This window comes from Trachypithecus francoisi, unplaced genomic scaffold (genome assembly GCF_009764315.1).
Source record: "Trachypithecus francoisi isolate TF-2019V2 unplaced genomic scaffold, Tfra_2.0 Lachesis_group9, whole genome shotgun sequence".
Classification (NCBI taxonomy): domain Eukaryota; kingdom Metazoa; phylum Chordata; class Mammalia; order Primates; family Cercopithecidae; genus Trachypithecus; species Trachypithecus francoisi.
In genome coordinates this window covers 53,133,370-53,145,575 of record NW_022681474.1, presented here as the reverse complement: position 1 = coordinate 53,145,575, position 12,206 = coordinate 53,133,370, and the positions used below count along the sequence as shown (strand labels likewise).

General features: G+C 44.5%; 1 protein-coding gene across 1 annotated transcript in view; it reads left to right on the top strand.

The window, feature by feature from the left end:
* PTPN20 (protein tyrosine phosphatase non-receptor type 20) overlaps window positions 1-10,685 on the top strand; it is a 117,591-nt gene extending 106,906 nt beyond the window's left edge. Inside the window, exon 12 of the transcript XR_004436608.1 lies at window positions 10,484-10,685. The gene's annotated coding sequence lies outside the window, so the exon portion shown is untranslated. The remainder of the gene's footprint in view (window positions 1-10,483) is intronic.
* Window positions 10,686-12,206: the final 1,521 nt, after the last annotated feature.

The following is a 12,206-nucleotide window of genomic DNA, read 5'->3' as shown; positions in this document are numbered from 1 at the left end:
GCCTTTCTCCTCAGGATCACCACTGAGATGTTAGCAATCGGAACCATCTCTCTTACACATCAGATATATAGAAAGCATTTCACAGTCCAGACTGAAATATGTATGTTCACAGTATTTCATTCTCCAAGAATATACATCTCCAGCAGAGCACAAGACTGTGGTTGCTGAAGGGCTTATTTACAAGGAATTCTGGCTGCGTGAAACAGAAAATGAAGTAAACATTAAAGCGAAGAGCAACAAAGGACTGAATCAATAGCAACAAAGGACTGAGGCTGGCTTTCCAAGAGTCTGAGCCTTACTGTATGGCCTTACAAAACCAAATGGTGCCTGGGTCCTTTCGTTACTTCCCGAGCTGCTTGCGGTTGAGAACTGGGGCATGCTGGGGCCTCACCAGGATATCTGGGCTGGCATACCTGTGGGGTCAACTTGTTTCTATGAGAGTTCTTATGACCTCTAGGGAAGACAATGACTGGGCCCCTGGCACTGACTGCCACCCCCAGAGCTAGGTGGCATGCCACTTGCTATGACATTAGAGCACAATAGCCTTTCCTGACTTCTCAGGTCACATACTGTGTGGGAGAATAACCCAGGCATAAAGAGACTGCCAACACTCTGGACAGAGCCAAAGACCATGAATAAGGGGTTTGTAATAATGTTAGGGAGGCCAAGTGTTGAGAAGGGTTGCTCATATTTTTGTCTGGATTTAGACCTTCAGGGAAAGTATGTCAAGTTGATGCTGGGTAAATGGCATGACAAAGCCAAAACATTATGAGTATGATAAGAACAGATAGCCTGGGGATATTCCATTGTTGGGGGGCCCTCCTCAGGGGTTTCAATGAAAAGAAGAGAGCCCTCAACTCTTTGCTGTAATGGTGAGAGTTGCACATTACAGCAGAGGAACCTGCTGCTTTGAGGCTGGGACAGGAGCCACACCTGCAGCCAGGAGGGTGTTCTGCCAGGGGAATCAGAGTTTGAGGAGTCCAGGGACCCCTGAAGCAGCTGCCTCAAGGGGGTGAAGAGGAGCTTCAGAGTGCCGCACAACACTTGGAGATGGGCTGGGGACTCCTAAATAGATGAGTGCTGGGGGAGGCGCCTCTGGGTGAGGAGGCTGTGGTTTTGCTCTAGCTTGGCTCTATTGGGACTATTGGTCCAGGAAAGTCACAGAAGTAGCCCTTCTCACCCTCATGTGCACTCTGGTTGCCAACACCCACCCAGATACATGGACATTCGTGCAAGTGTGTATCTCCTGGCACTATGCCACTTGCCCTGTGACACACTTGCCCTTTGACACACCTGTCTAATAAGTAGGACAGGTGGGAACATGGTCATATTCCAATTGTCGATGAAAAACAAACACTATAAAATATTTGAAGAGATTTAAGCATATTAGTACCTGAAGAGCCTGGAGAAGAACTTACATGGATAAAATGGCATCACTTCAGCTTCTGGTTATGAAATTAGGAACATAAAGATAAGGAGGAGTGAATTAAATATCCGAAGAGCATAATATAGTGACAAATTTGTTTTGTCTCTTCAGCTAGTGTATAGAAATTCCCTTATGCATAACTTGGTTGATGAGAGTTCATCCTCCAAAAGGTTTTCCAAAATGGGCTCACAAGTTCTATTGTCCTTGATTTCTGGCCGTCTTTCAGTTTCTTGAAGTTCTTTATATGTACATGACATTTTGGTTCTGTATAATAGTCATGTGTCATTCTTTTCTCACTTGGAGGTCTTTGTAGACATTGTTTCACTTACTTTCTCTTTCTCATTCAGTGTTGTTATGGAGGAATCTATTGTGTTGGAAACATAATTCTCATAACCAGAGAGAGTGAGCACATTTTATTGTTCCATTTAGCTTTATAATGACTTGCCAGTGGGAAGGCAAAAGACCTGGGTTGGAGGGCATTAAGAAACAAGAATTGTTTTCCCCAAGCACTGTTGTCAACTCATTTATTTTTTATTTTTGAAAGTTTTAAATTGTATTACGTAAAAGTGAAGAAAAGAGGCATATATTCCACTAGAGTTTGTCATTAATATAAAGTCTTTCATTGACATGCTAAGTCATTTCTTTCTTTTTAAAAAAATGTCAACTTTTATTTTAGATTCAGGGGATACAGGTGCAGATTTGTTACATGGGTATATTGTGTGATGCTGAGATTTGGCATATGACTGATCCCACCACCCAGGTAGTCAGCATAGTACTCAATAGGTAATTTTTGAACTCTTGCCTCTCTCCCTCTCTCCCATCTCTAGGAGTCCCCAGTGTTTATTGTTTCCATCTTTATGTCCATGAGTACCCAGTGTTTAGCTCCCACTTATACGTGAGGATATGCAGTATTTGTTTTTTTGTTCTTGCATTAATTCATTTAGGATAATGGTATCCAGCTGCATCCATGTTGCTGCAAAGGACAGGATTTTGTGCTTTTTATATGGTGGTTTAGTATTCCCTGGTGTATATGTACCACATTTTCTTTATTCAGTCCACCACTGATGGGAATCCAGGTTGATTCCACGTCTTCGCTATTGTAAATTGTGCTGAGATGCACAAACAAGTGTATGTGTCTTTTTGGTGGAATAATTTATTTTTCTTTGGATATATACCCAGTAATGAGATTGCTGGGTTGAATGGTAGCTCTGTTTTAAGTTCTTTGAGAAATATCCAAACTGCTTTCAACAGTGGCTGAACTAATTATACTCCCACCAACAATGTATAAGCATTCCCTTTTCTCCACAGCCTCGTCAGCATCTGTTATGTTTTGACTTTTTAATAATAGTGATTCTGATTGGTGTGAGATGGTATCTCATTGTGGTTGCATTTCTCTGATGATTAGTGATGTGGAGCATTTTCTCATATGTTTGTTGGCTGCATTTATCTCTTGGTTTGGGAAGTGTCTGTTCATGCCCATACTCATTAACTTCTCTTCAACATAGTACTGGAAGTCCTAGCCAGAGCAATCAGGCAAGAAAAAGAAATAAGAGATAATATGATTGTAAACCAAGAAAACCCTAAAAACCTAAAGATCCCACCAGAAGGCTCCTAGAAGTGATAAACAACTTCTGTAAGGTTTTATCAGACAAAATCAATGTACAAAAATCAGTAACATTTCTACACACCAATAACGTTCAATCTGAGAGTCAAATCAAGAAAACAATCCTATTGACAACAGCCACAAAAAATGTCTAGGAATACATCTAACCAAGGAGGTGAAAGATCTCTACAAGGAGAATTACATTACACTGTTGAAAGAAATCACGGATGATGCAAACAAATGGAAGAACATTCCATGCTCATGATTGGAAGAATCAATATCATTTAAATGGTCAACTCACTTTTAAACTCTTTCTGCTACCTTTTTTTGAGGGCCTCTCTCCTTTAGCTCTTCCCGTGTGGAAGCCATAGTTTTCATCTATTGTGTATTCTTGAGCTACCTGTTGCTTTCTTTTCTACTATCTTCGAATGGCTTCCTTGGTTGTTCCTTTCCTCTTTGGAAGCCGCTTTTCCTCCTCTCTGCCAGCTGATGCTGACAGTGGGTGTTGAATCAGGGCAGGGGGCAACTCAGATTTTGCTCTGTTCTCTCTAAACCCATCCTTACCAACACTGTCCCGTAGAGGCAGGGGTGTCTCTGCTCCTCAGTTTTGAGTAGCGTATAGTTTCGGAGGAGTGAATGAATGCAAATACCTGACTTTCACTGTGTGATCTCCTAGTGTTGGGGCGAAGAAGGCCCCCATAATGTCCTTTCACTTTTAGAGAAACTGAGTGCCACCAAGGACCAAGAATAAGTAGCATAAGTGTTGTCACAGAGAACCCTCGGGAGCTTTCCTTTTTCATGGAATGAGAAGAGACGCATTTGAGTTTTCATTCTGCAGTGCCAACTAGGATTATTACATAGATCACATTTGACAGATAGAACAGCACCTCTAGCCCATTCTCTCCCAGGCCATTTTTTAACAGAGGCAAGCTAGTCATGATTAATGCATAGTGGTGGTGGGGGTCACATTTTAACTCATGCTGCTGTCCAAGGTTTTGGGAAATCTGTCAAGCTATTCCTCCTGAATTTTGAAATTCCTGTTTTGCTTAGAAGCTTCTGCTAGTAACAGATAGACCCAAGACTTACTGGTTAAAAATGAAATAAGTCATAGCATATGTCAGCTGTGTCTAGGATTCAGCCCTCTATGTGTATAGTTGCTCAAAGATTTTAAAGCCCCTTGCCCTGTCTGTCTCAGGGGGCTGGAGAAGCTGCCAATGATGATCAAAGATGACATAAGACTCAGGCCCTGCTGACCCTGGAAGCAGGCTAGGGACAGTTCACTCACCAAACACAATCTCAACCAAGGAAACACAGGGACAAAGGGAGGACAAAAAGAAATAGACAGTCTTTGAATCAAAACAATGACTCAACTGTGCAGGGCTCCCTTCTCAATACTGTGGTTGGGCTAAGACACTTTTCCTCTTTAACCTGACTTGATTTTATGTTGGCCTTGCACCACCTTGCACACAGGATCCTCTGTGGGGTGCAGTTCATATGCATGTTCTGCCCATGATGGGAAGTGGGATTGTGGGCATTTCTTGTAAGTAGAAGTGGCTGTCCGTCCTTTCCTGGATAGCAGTAAGAATCTGAAACCCACTCGGTATAATGTCTTTCCTAGGCCAGAATCATTCTGCTCCAACTGGAACGCACACTATTCTTGTGTTCCAGGATGTGAGAACAAGCCTCAACTCTGCAGGGCTGCTGGGAAGGAAAGGTGTGGGTACCCAGATGGGTCCTTGTTGCTGAGATCAACTTTCATTTGTTTATTTCTCAAGAGAAAGACACCAGGGAGACCAGCACCAGGCTGGGCTTAGAACAGCCATGTCTCCTGTCAGAATTGTTATTCTCCAATAATTCATATAGAACTTCCTCTTACCACCACCCTCGCAATAAGTCAACCCCACCTTGAAAAAAAAAAAAAAAAAAAGGACAGAAAACAGATTGCTGTTTTATAAGCTGATTGTTGGGTTGATAATTTCAATAGCTACCTCTGATATTAACCTTGGTTCAAACATATCTCAATCTTTGCCATATTCGTTTTGTATTATCAGTACCTAAGGTATTTTCTAGCCCCCAGAAACTCTGCTAAATGAGTGAATAAATAAATATTATGCAAGGTGGTAGCAGAGTGAGCTCATCCTGACTCTGAATATTGTATATTCATGCCTGTTCCATGTGCAACTTGGGCTTGGAGACAGCTCCAGCATGCTGGAAGCCAGGAACCCACAAAGGAGGCAGCTCCACCCAGAGGGCCTCAATGGCCCTGGCCCTGCAGCGCCCCGGACAGGCGCCCCTCTCACAGAGCCCAGCATGCAGCTCATGCCCAGAGATTATAAATCAAATCCCTGGAATGCCTTCAGATGGGATCACGCCACAGTTGGAGGAATTTTCTTTTTTCCCCCCCAAACTTAGCACATCATAAAACATAGCCATTTGGGGAATGAGAATAGCCAGGAGGTGTTTTCGCCTTGGAAGCTCTGTTCTGGGAAGGCTGGGACGGTGCGGTCAGGACTCTGATACAGCCACACAGCCCAGGCAGCTTTGCCAGCAAGCACCCGGAGGGCTTCGCCCCACTTTCTGGGCTCCCGCTGGACAAATGGACTGGCTGCTGTGGCCCAAGGCTAGCCTCAACTAGCAGGAAAAGGCCGTGGCTCCCTCTACAGGGCCACCTCGGATTTGTGACATGCAGGCTTACTGTAAGCAAGTGTGGATTTGTCCTGGATTCAGCACTGAATCCCCGCATCTGTTTCTGAGTCCGTCAGCACCTGTACCTGGCCCAGGTAGGTATAATGCACTTCTGGTCCATGATGCCACAGGTGTCCAATACCTGCTTCCTGACCTTAGAGAGCAGCACCCCTACCAGGTCCCTGTCCCGGGTCAGGGCAGGCAGTAGATGGTCTCCATCGATTCCTCCCCTCCCTATGCAGGAACATTGCTCTACTTTCAAGAGGTGGAGTCTTTTCCTGCCCCTTGAATTGGTGGCAAACTTTGACACTCCCTGACCAATAAAATGTAGACAAAGTGATGATTTTTAAGCCAGTCCTGATTCTGGCCCTTAAGAAGACCAGCAGCTTCTGCTACCCTGGGGAAGCCACCATCGTGCCATAAAGAAGCTAGGACTAGACTAATGCCAAGAGGCCAAGTAAAGAGAAGCCACACGGATGAGCATCCAGGTGTGAAACAGTGATGATATCTGCCCGAGGAGGTTGCTGGCAAGATTGCGTGAGGCCACATGGACAGAGTGCTTAGCATGAACCAGGCACACACTAGCAGTTGAGCCAGCGTTCACTTCCTTTCCCCCAGTTATCGCCCTTCTGACTCCAGAGAAGCCATCTTTTATTCTGGCAACCCTAGGGCTAGGAGGACAAACTTGAATGAGTAACACTTTGTTGTTCGTCCAGCATGCTGAAGGAGAACACAGTGTTCGTTTAGTCCTGATACACCGCTTCAAATCTAGGCTGACTTGTAAAGCACACATTACATTTGAGAATCGCCTTCTGACCCTTTCTTGAAGCCTTTCCTCAGAGAGCCCAGTGGACAGTACACCTATGTTACAAATGTGACGGTGACAACCTGCAATGCCTACGGTTTGTCCAAAGCAGCCAAGTGAAACCCATCATGGGCTCTATGTGTACACATTCACAGCCTGTCGAGGAGAAATTGCACTGGACAGTTGTTAAAAATGGCAAGAAAGGTTTTTGCAGTAGGGGAGGGAGACAAGGATAGAACTACTAAGTTCAACTTTGCATACAGAAAAGACAGCTGAGGATTTATAGCCAAGGTGCAGGGGTATGGTCAGGGGTCAGTGAGTGGAAAATCACTGAGAGGAACCTAATTATATATCAAGGGTGGGGGGAGTCTCCGTAAAATGAGTTCAACAGGCCAAGGCTAGCCAAGAAGAGGGCTCAAAGGAGACTGACTAAAGTCTGGGAAGGAAGGAGTCCTTGTCGAGCCACACCTTCTATTTATTATCAGATTAAAATTCTCCAATATGTGTAATACAAATTCTACTTCCATCCATGCATCCTTCCACCCATCCATTCATCCATTCACTTGCTTTCTAGTTTAATTTTCCTTTCTTGATTTAGTGAATATTTATAGATATGTCCTAAGTAAAAGGGGCAGCCTAATAAGCAATCTCTCCTATTGTCTATCTATCATCTATCTAATCTATCATCTGTATCTATCTATAATCTACCTATTGTCTATTGATCTATCATCTACTATCTATCCATCATCATCTACATCATCTATCATGTATCTCTCGTCTTTCTAGCCTAGCATATACACATGCATGTCCAACTTCATACATATATACACATGTGTTTTATATATATGTCTGTACAGATGGCTATATATACATTAGGTGATAGTATATGAGAGAGAGAGATTAGTGGTTGAAGCAGGCAGTGTGAGAAAGGCACAGAGGTGAGAAGCAGCATGGTGCATTCAGGGGACTGAAAGCGGATTAGCTTGGCTGGAGCCAAGGGCAAGGGGATTGGCCGGCTTAGTTTATGTCCCTTGGGGGACCAAAGGGAAGGAGCAGATGGGACATATTAACTTCACCAGGCAAAGTCACCTTAATTGGAGGTTTGGGATCGCCAGTGAAACAGATGATAGTCCAGCCAAAGTGACCTGCAGTCTGCAGGAGGACCCCCCCTGCTTAAGCACGGCCCTACAGTCTCCTGAAAGCACCTTTCTTAGACATTTATGTTTTTCAAGACCACCAGTCCCACGAGTCTCAGAAGAAAGAGGGCAAGTACATAAATTACAAAAAAAAAAAACCAGTTTTCAAATGCCCTAGGGAGAATCGCTTCATCACAGGCTCCTCAGTGTCTAATCTGTGAGAAGTTTTGCAGTTCCGCAAACCCCAGGAAGAGCACATCCCCTGTAACCTATTATGGGAAACACCAGGCTAAGACAGCGTGTTTCCCAGAGGCTTCCACTCCCATTTACTATGCTGCCAGGGAGTAAGGCGCTGGCACATCAGCACACATGCCTTACCCTGGAGGTGGGCAGCATCATTCATTCTAAGAGTGTCTACACCTCTCTCTGCCCCAGAGGAGGAGCTGCTTAGGAAGCGCACACTGATACGAGAGGCGGACATGGCGGAAGGCAGGCTAGGGGGCTTGGAGGGAGTGTAAACTGCAGCAAGAACTCAGGCAGGGAGAGAGACCTAAGCTGCATTTCCAGGAAACAGCCTTGTAGCGGGGCCTTGAGAGAGCTGGGTCTTTGACAGGTGGAGGGGGAAGGCGTTCCAGGTGAAAGAGAAAATAGGAGTCACTACGGTACCAGGCAGGAGGTGGGATCCAGTCCAGCAGGTGAAGGACACAGACTTAGACTTGAGGTATTAGATGTGTCAAGTCAGTATAAGTTCAGGTGGTTGAGGGGGCGGCAGGCAAAGCCCTGCTCTCGATCCCTCCCTTTCCAGCACGCACCTGGTGTGTGCATGTGCACATGGTAGCTCTGGCTCACTCAGGCAGTCATTCTTACCTGGGGGAGGGGAGAGGAGAGGGGGTGGAAAGGAAGTATGTACTTCATGAAAAAGCCTCTTGGGTGACTGCAATAGTCCCTGTATTAGCCATCCCTTTTATTTTCTGTATTCTGCTGCTGACAGTTTGGGGCCTTGCTGCCCCTCTCAGGGCTGCCAATTCCTAAGGACACTGAACAAGTCACCCAAGTGCATGCTTTTCAGACACAGACCAACTAGTCCAGAGTTTACACCCTGAACAGCCTCCTCCAAGGGACTCTCACTCATGACCACTACCCACCTGCCCTAATCACCCAGGGCCAGGTGCCAGATACCTGGGCAGCCCCTGTGCCCCAGAGCCCTCTCGTATTATTCAAATTAGCTTCTCCTAAGCCTGTTTACCTTGCCTTGCTTGTTGCTTTTCACAGAAATCTCAATAAAGGCTCTTGCCCTCAGATTCCCACTCCTTGCCCAAACCCAGTGCTTACTAAACCCAGTGCCTCCCTGTGGGGCTCTGACTGAGGCACCACACCTCTTGTTTCTAGGGACCTGTGTGGAGGCCTCTTTCTTCATGACAGTCATTTTAATTCCTGCGTGTCTTACCATACCCGATTAAAACAAATCCCAAATACACTTATGGCAAGCTCTGGGGCTAGGATGATCAGGACAGTCCACTTGATGCCTATGGACCTACATAATTATTAATAACATCTCCTTCACTTTCAAAAATGTCCCAGTTCAAAATGCTTCAGGACACTGGTATGGGCAAAGACTGTTCCTAGGTAATACCTTAAAAATAGAGGAAATCAAAGCAAAAATGGACAAATGGGATCACATCAAGCTAAAAAATTCTACACAGCAAAGGAAACAAGTAACAAAGCAAAGAGACAGCCTACAGAATGAGAGAAAATATTTGCAAAATATCTATCCAAGAAGAGATTAGTAACCAGAATAGGTAAGGAACTCAAACCACTTAATAGCAATCATCATCATCATCATCATCCAATGAAAAAATGACAAAAATAACTGAATAGACATTTCTCAAAATAAGACATACAAATGGCCAACAGATATATGAAAAAGTGCTAAACGTCACTAATCATCAGAGAAATGCAAATCAAAATAATGCAATATCATCTTGTCACAGTTAAAATGGCTATTATCAAGAAGACAAAAAGTAGCATGCTGGCAAAGATGTGAAGAAAGGGGAACATTCTTACACTGTTGGTGGGAATGTAAATTACTACAGTCATTATGGAAAACAGCATGGCGGTTCCTCAAAAAAACTAAAAATAGTCCTGTATGACTCAGCCACTCCACGACTGGGTATCTATCCAAAAGAAAAGAAACTGGTATATCAAAGAGATATCTGCACTCTCACATTTATTGCAGCACTATTCACAATAGCCAAGATATGAAATCATCCTATGTCCATCAATGGATGCATGAAGAAACCGCCATGCATATACACAATGGAATATTGTTCAGCCTTTAAAAAGAAGAAAATCCTGCCATTTACTTCAAAAAGGATGGGCCTAGAAGACATACTAAGCAAAATAAGCCCGTCACAGAAGGACAAATACTGAATGATGTCACTTATATAAAGCATCTAAGATAGTCAAACTCATAGAAACAGTAGAATGGTGGCTGCCAGGGGCTGGTGAGGGGAAGAAATGGGGAATTGTTTTTCAAGGTATAAAGTTTCTGTTATGCAAGATGAGTAAGTTCTGGAGATCTGCTGTACAGCATAGTACCTATGGTTAACAATATAGTATTGTGCATTTTAAAATACATTAAGAGGACAGAGTTTATGTTAAGTGTTCTTACAAAAAAACATGACTTACAGAAGTACACAGATTTTTGGAGGTGATGAATATGTTTAGTTCCTTAGTTATGGTGATGGTGTGTGCATATTTCCAAACTCATCAAGATGTATACATTAAATATGTGCAATTTTCTGTGTATCATTTCTATCTCAATACAGCTAAAAAATAAAAGTTTAAGAAGTTAGAAGACAGAAAACTGGAAGAAGTTAGAAGACAGAAAAATGGAAGGAGGTCAGGAAGGAATCAGGAAGCTGAGAGATTTAGAGTCCAGAGGGAAATGTTTGTTTCAAAAAGAGGAAGGGTATTTCTCAGAAAAAGACACACTGGGGAAAGACAAGAGACATTCTGAGGAGAAGGGGAGAGAAGGTGAGAATGTCATTATAGGATGAAATTCTCAATAAATTATAAAGTGAATTCACCTGGTATGAGTTTGGGACGTGGGAGTGGATTTGTGGACTGGGGAAAAAGAAGGAGATTGGGAACATCTGTTGGGATGCTAGCAAGGGATGAAAAGCTGGGCTGTGCAGCAGCCTGGGGGAGCTAGTGGGGGTTGCCTGGCTTGTCAAGGAGCCAAGGCACACAGTTGCACAGCTTCCCCTCCATGTTGCACTGGCCAGGAGACACAGGAAGGCAGGTGGTGGCTTATCCATGGTTGGTTCCTGACAAGGCAGCCATAGAAAGGGGGATTCTGCAGGGTTTTGGTCTGTGTGTGAGGATAGAGCTGAAAATGGTTTCAGGAGGGACTTGCAGGAAAAAAGAATGGGGTGTTCTTACAGAAATAAAAAGCAGGTGAACCAGGCCTGGGGAGAGGTGGAAGGGGAGGCAGATTGTGGCCAATGGTGGCAATGTCAGAGGGCTTGGCCTGGGAGCTGGTTTGATTATTGAGGGATGAAGAAACCCAAGATGAGGATGTTTCTGTGTGTGGCTGAGAAGAGTGGAGACAGAGGCCACCAGAGAGGGCCTGGGAGCAAAGTTTCAGCAGAGTCAGAGCATGGAGGTTGGTGTCCTCTCCTCTCCCATCCTGGAGACAATGGCAGGGGGCAGAGTGAAGAGGGCGTTGAGGGTCTGGGCCCCCATCCTCTGAGAAGACAGGGAGCTTTGTGGGGGTATGCTGTCAGGGAGTGGCATTATTTTCTTGTGATGTGGTGAACACGCCACCATGGAGTGGACACAGATAACATGGTAGGGTTGTAGCACAGATAAGATGATTAGTAAGGAAATGGAGAGTCAAAACCACATGTTTCTTCTTGATATGATAAGTAAATATACAACCTTGCAATTATCAGACAGTTTTTTTAACAATCTGTTGCATATCTAGGCCAGTGCTTCTTTCTGAAGGGGATAACTTCAGTGGTGATAGAAGAAAAAGATCATTGTCTTTAAAAACCTGGAAAGTAACTGCAGAGACATAAAGTAACTAGGAACCCTCTAGGATTGCATTCAAAGCCTTCCATTCCGTGCTGAGGGCTCTGCGCCTCAGGCTTCTCATTTCAAAGACAGATATGGGAACTCCTGTGTTGCCTGCCTTCTAGAGTGTGGCCAAGAACTGGGGTGAGGAGAGGAGGTGAAGGGGCATCAGGCACACTCAGCCCCCCTGAACAGCAGTGTAAGCATGTGCTGTAAGAGTGTGGCTGGGTTTCAGAGAAGGTAAGAGATGGGAAAGGCTGGGGTTACACAGGGAGAAGATGAAATAAACTGTGTGAAGAGTCTGGGGCTGGTTCTTTAGGGGGAAAGTCTGGTATGAACAGAGAACCATTATTGTCCTAGAAATGAGGAAATCTGGAGAGTCCAGATCATCAGAGGCCACCTAATTAAGGCTGGGCTTAGTCACCCTAACAGGAAGTCTGGGAGCCTGATCGTTGGAGGCATCCCCTGGACTCA